General features: G+C 43.3%; 1 long non-coding RNA gene across 3 annotated transcripts; it reads left to right on the top strand.

Annotated features, from left to right (window-relative positions):
- Window positions 1–1970: 1970 nt before the first annotated feature.
- Window positions 1971–4603, top strand: LOC117193475. 3 transcript variants are annotated; one of them, XR_004474601.1, is made up of 3 exons: window positions 1971–2252; window positions 3977–4195; window positions 4263–4603. It is a non-coding gene; the product is annotated as an uncharacterized LOC117193475 (long non-coding RNA). The 3 variants fall into 3 exon arrangements; XR_004474602.1 differs by lacking the exon at window positions 1971–2252 and adding an exon at window positions 2482–2940; XR_004474600.1 differs by lacking the exon at window positions 1971–2252 and having other exon boundaries at window positions 3918–4195.
- Window positions 4604–6453: the final 1850 nt, after the last annotated feature.

Genomic DNA, 6453 nt, shown 5'->3' with positions numbered 1-6453 from the left:
CTAGACGAACAAGAGGTACAGATGCCACTCTTGGTACTACCCAATATGGTAAAGCAAGCCATCATAGGGATGGATTTCCTGTGCGCCATTGAAACCACAATACAATGTGGCGCCACACACCTCCATATCCAAGGCTCCCGACGCCCCACCCCAAACACGCCGACGATCACCGCTAGCCAAGTACACGCGCCCGGACCCACGAACTCGAGACCTCCGCCGCCAACGAATTCCCCGCCACGACACGAGACAAGAGCACAAGGAACAAGGAACACAGAACCCACGGCCACGACGAAGCACACTAGCCCCAGGCCCACTTCGAGAAAACCAAAACTAAGCAAAGCCACGAAGAAAGCGAGCCGGTCTCCCGAGGGCACCGACGCGGTTCCACCAACGAAGGGAAAGGATCCCAGGACGCCCCTCCAGAAGACAATCCGGCCCTAGCAACGGCAGCCGCCACGCAGCAGCCAGGCGCTCGAGGTACCACCTCCGACCGCCCCCCTGGCCAACGAACGCGTCGACACCGCCCTCGACGCGAAAACGACCCCTACGACACCGACCGACCCACTACTCCCGCGTCCTCTCAGGCAGGAACCGGGAAAGGCGATCACTGCCACACGAAGCACCCATCGGAATCCCGACGCACCTGGAGCCGACGCACCATCGATCGTCCCCGACATCATGGAACGCCTCCCGGGCAACACCTCGTACGGCGCCGGCATGCGGCCCAGCACCACGCCTGGAGCCATGTCGGTGAACCTCACCGCCCAAACTAGCCGTCGGTCAAGCGCTACGATCGCCATCGAGACCCGCACGTTCGTACATCACGCTGAGTACAACGTCGCGCAAGCACCCCCCAGGACACACACGAGCCCCCTACTCATGATCGAGGCACCCGCCATCGTCGCCAGCATAAGCGAATACACTCGCGAAGTCGAACCACCAAGCGCATTCGACACAACAATCCTCCCCGAGAACCCCGACCACACTTGCAACCCAGGAATCGACGACCCACCCGAGGACGATTCGGAACGAATATCCGACCCATGGCCTCCCGACATCGCGCCGAAAATACGGAAATTCCTAGCCGAGGAGCTGCCAACACTCGCAGGCATCCGAGGGACGACGGGCCTAACGGAACACACCATCGTCATGAGGGACAACCGACCCATAAAACAATGGTACTACCCGAAAAAAAGGACGGGAGATGGCGCATGTGTGTAGATTATCGACAGCTAAACGAGCGTTCCATCCCGGACGCGTACCCGCTACCCAGGATCAACTACATACTAGAGCGACTCCGAAATGCCCACTTCATCACGACCCTAGACCTGAAAAACGGGTATTGGCAGATACCGATGGCCCGCGACAGCCGGGAAGCCACGGCATTCACGATACCCGGCCGAGGGTTATACCAATGGAAAGTAATGCCTTTCGGCTTACACTCCGCGGGAGCCACGTTTCAGCCACGTTATCGGCGCAGACATGGAACCATTCGCGTTCGCATATCTCGACGACATCGTCATCGTCGGGAAAAGCTTCGAGGAACACCTGAACAACGTGAAAGAAGAACGTGAACCCTCCCAAGGCAAAACGAAAATGTTCGTTTGCCAATTTTGCAAATAAATATACATATTACAATACAATAGCCCAAAAGATGCGGAAAACATGAATAAATAAACATATACACGAAAAAAAAACTAAAAACACTTTACTCAGACACTTTTTTGGTTCTGCTCATCTAAAGACACTTTTGCTGTGAGCGCTTGACCAAAGTGTCTTTCTAAGTTGTTATTGTGAGACACGATCGTGTGTCGGGCTCACCCGAAAACCCGAAAACCCGAAACACATAACACAAGCGAAGAGACAAAAAGTGTTCTGCTCAGTGAGAGACCGTGTCTTCGTGGTCTTTTTCGGTTTTGTCAGTGACGAGACAGCAAAGGGAAAAAGTGTTGACCGTCGTTTGCGAGCTATGGTTGTTTTCATTATGCGAGCAACAAATTTATGTAAAAAAAAAACAAACAATTAAAACTAGGAGAAACCACATATGTGTGCCGGGTTAAATTCTGTAAAGCCAGAGTTTATTTAAGTGCAGACAAATCTAGAGTTTACTCAAATACTGAATATGTTGTGCATAGCCATGACCCTCAGAGTGATGAAATGGCAAAAATCAGTGCTCTTAGTGAAATAAAACTGAAGTGCGAAAATAATAGCAATTTCGACACCAAAAAAGTATTCAATGATGTTCTTGCTGAGTAAGTTAATATATTAATTGAAATTTTAATAATACATACTGCCTTGCTACATATGTTTGTACAGTGGCTCACAGCTTAAATGAAGCAAAGCATGTTAAAAATTTAAAATTTTCCTAACTTCTAAACCATCAAACTTACCAATGAAAATCAAATGACAAACAAAACGAACTTCTTATATTTTTAAACATTTTTCTAAGACGTTTTAAATAAAAAATAACAAAAATACTGCCTTTTTCCACCCCACAGCTTATTTTGTTCAAAGATAATTTGAACCAAATAGGCTGTGGGGGTGTTTTCTAGTGCGCATTTTGTTTTTTTCCTTTTTGCGGGGTAACGGAGAAGAATATCGAACTTTTTTTTTGATTGGTAAGATAAGTAAAATCTTAACAGAATTGTATAACAATTTTTTTTATAGGACTGCTCAATTGATTTTTTAGGGGTTTATACATATGTATAAACTTCAGCGGTCGGCACGCACACATTACATTGCGTTTGTGTGCGTTGACAGAAGTCAAACTAAAACAAAAAGTATTATTGTGTTGCTGCCGACCACTGTTACAAACGCGTTGTGCCGGGTCGCAGTTTGACATGATCGTTCATGTTCTATTACGTGATCCGGTGTTTCTTGCGAATCATGCCCGCTTTAAGTCCGTTTGCGAGACTTTGGTCGTCGCTCGGTTTTTGACCGGTAAATGCTCGTTTCGAAGTCCGTCTGCGAGCATTGGCCGTGCCGTCCCCTGATGTACATACATACATATGTACATATGTAGGTGTACATGTATTATTTTTCTATTCAATTAATTAGGAAAACAAAAGGTTAAGCGGAGATTAAAATAAATTATGACTCTGTCAAACGCACTTTGCAAAGAAAAAGACAGCCTTTCTTGCCAAAGCCTCCATCTTCTGCAGAGAATGTTCTGGAAGCTTTTCAAGACGAAAATATTATGAACCGTTTTGGAATAACCAAGGGAAATACTGCAAATCAGTTATATAAAAAAGTGTACGCATCGAGCTCGTTTGCTTATTGCATATTTTCATCAGACAAGGTAATCACCTTGATGCAAGCCAACATTCCGGAGCATAATAGGCATTATTTAATTGATGCTACATTTAAAGTGTGCTCTTTTTAAAGATTTTAAGCAACTTTTAATAATTTATATTAAATATTTGCAGAAGGTAAATTTCTTCTTATGCTACACTTTATTTACTAACTATAATTAAAAATTTTTTTTAATTAGATAACCCCTTTTGTTTTTGTTTTGATGACTCGCAAAACGGAGCTGTGTTATCAGCACTTATTCACATATATAGACTCGAACATTTGCTGCCTTAAAGGAGCATCCTTTACATCAGATTACGAAAAGGCAATGCGTAACGCGTTAAAAGGTCTGCATCCCAACATGAATTTTTACGCCTGTTGGTTTCATTTTACTCAAGCATGCAAGAAAAATGTCAAGCAATCGAGTGGTTTTGAAAATACGCTGAAATGCAATAAGAAAGCTTACATGCTATTTATGAAATTTTTGCACTTGCCGCTTTTACCAGAAAGCAAAATTGTCGAAGCATTTAACCTTCTAAAAGGCGAAGCAATAAACTTAAATAAGAAGCTGTTTTCTCCATTTTTAAAATATTTTAATAGACAGTGGCGTAAAAATGTATATTTTATTTATTGTTTAATAATTGAGTTGTATTTTACTTATTAATTTTTAACCCTAATTTTATAGGAGGGACCAAAAAGCATATCCGTGTTTAAGAGGTCAACTAGAACCACGAGCTCAGTAGAAGCTTATAATTTGAATTTGGGAAATAAAATTCAAACAAATGGGCACTTTTTTAAATTTGTTCAATGTCTTATTGATGCAGAATATGAAAAAAGTCGCGAGTTTGCTTTACTCTTTCAAAATGGTGGTAATGGAAATCAGACACAGAAGAAGAAACTACGTGTAAGTTGAATAAATTTTAAGTTAATCGTTCAAAATAATATGTTAGCTTAATTATTTTTGTTCTCAGGATCGCTCAAAAAAAATAATGGACGCAATGGATCTTTTTGAAAGAGGTGAAATAGATATACAGGGATTTCTGACATGCACTGTTTCCTTAGCTGACCGCTTTTCAAAGCATGACTTCTTTGAAGGGGTGGACAATGAAAGCAATTTAACTGGAATGTCTTCTGATATGAAATCTTCCACATCGTCACTTTCATCGAATGCTTCTCATTCAAGTCAGTCATCTGATAAATCATTGGTTCAAATGAATCCATGCAATGTGTGCCTATGTAACCCAAAGTCTGTGTTGTTGCGCCCGTGCAATCACGTAAACATTTGTGGTACATGTTGGGATCAAATTGTGGCCCACAACCAAGCAAAAAACGACTTGGAAGAAAATGAAAATATAAAGCCAAAATGTCCAAGTTGCAACCGAAAAGTCGAAGAGGCCATACGCAATGTTTTTATTTATAATTAACTTGTGTAAGTTAAGAACGACAAAATTTAGGAAAACTGCTATTATGATTTCTGTGTATTTGGACTATTGCACATTTTTTAATTTCAATAAAATCATGTTATAAAATGAAATGCTGTCAAAAAAATATAAGTGTATTTTACATGCGAAATTAGTTAATTATTTTCTGGCGGACTTAAGTCGTTTCGAAACGACATATCTCCGCCGTGTGTGACGCCCAGCGCCAGGAAGACCAAGCGTCGGCGCCACAAACACCACAACAATATCACTAGAAACCCCAAGACAAGCCATGAAGACTAGAAAATAAGTATTAGTAGGATAAGTAGATCATAAGCGACAAATACATGAAGACCTGCCACATAAGAAACGAGGGGGAACGTTGTGAGTTGCTGCGGACACCGCAACTCTACGGTTATACCCGATACTAAGTCAGTACGGCTCTCCTCCGGCAGACGCCGCTAATATTAAACGACACGACAAAGAGTGCGTGCGAGAGAGACAGAAAATCAGTCTGAGCGTGACGTCGGGCGCTGCGTAGCCACTGCAAATTTATTTGTTGCTATTGGCTATAAAAATGATCTGATCTGATCCAGATTCAGCAATCTGATAGATATGGTCATTATCTATGATTCTGCGTTTTTAGTTTTCTCGAATGTGCAATATTGTGGGTGCAACAGATTTTCGTCCTTTGTGTGGGCGGAAGGGGGTGGGGCGAACTTTTGAGATACACGTTTTATAGTAAGATCTAACAGAAGTGCGGATATCAAATTTGGTTACTCTAGCCTTAATAGTCTCTGAGATTTTTGAATATCCCCAGATTTTCGTCCTTTGCGGGGTCGGAAGGGGGTGTGGCGAAATTTTGAAACAAACTCGTCTCTCCAAATTTGGTTGCTCTAGCTTTTATAGTCTCTGAGATCTAGGCGCTAATGTTTTACTCTAAGCAAAGCCGCCTATGCTACGTGTGTGTTAGAAAGAGACAGGGCGAGAAAAAATGAAATTGTTTTCTTGATGCTGGCTATAATAATAATACGATCCAATTCAGATTCCGCAGTCTTAAAGATATGGTCATTCTCTACAATTCTACGTTTTTGGTTTTCTCATATCTTTAAAATTGTGGATGCCACAGATTTTCGTCCTTTGTGGGGGCGGAAGTGGGCGGGGCGAAGTTTTGAAATAGACGGACGGACAGACGGACAGACGGACAGACAGACAGACAGACAGGGCCCAATCGACTCGGCTATTGATGCTGATCAAGAATATATATACTTTATGGGGTCGGAAACGATTCCTTCTGGACGTTACAGACATCCACTTTTACCACAAATCTAATATACCCCAATACTCATTTTGAGTATCGGGTATAATAAATATAAATAAACAAACAATAAAAGAGACATAAAACCAAACCACAGCTGATCACCACCAATGGGCCCGTAGCACAGCCACCCGTGACCGTGGGCCCACGTGGACCCACAGCTGACCGCCCCAAGTGTGACCATAACCCAAGCTCCAACGGGCACACTATCAGCCGGTCCGTACAAACGCGTTAGGGACCCCTCAGCACAACGCGCTAGGGACAGACCGTACGATCAGCTGCTTTTCGGAAATAAAAGGGGCTCCGCCAGAGCGATCAGCATCAGTTCGGCTCCGGCCAGTGGAGAGGTAAGCATCAGTAGCAGCCACGGGCAGCCCCAGCCATCCTCCCATCCTCCTCGGAGCGCATTAAACCTCCGCCACCTTT

Source organism: Drosophila miranda, assembly GCF_003369915.1.
Source record: "Drosophila miranda strain MSH22 chromosome Y unlocalized genomic scaffold, D.miranda_PacBio2.1 Contig_Y2_pilon, whole genome shotgun sequence".
Lineage (NCBI taxonomy): Eukaryota > Metazoa > Arthropoda > Insecta > Diptera > Drosophilidae > Drosophila > Drosophila miranda.
This window is presented reverse-complemented; position numbering and strand designations above follow the sequence as displayed.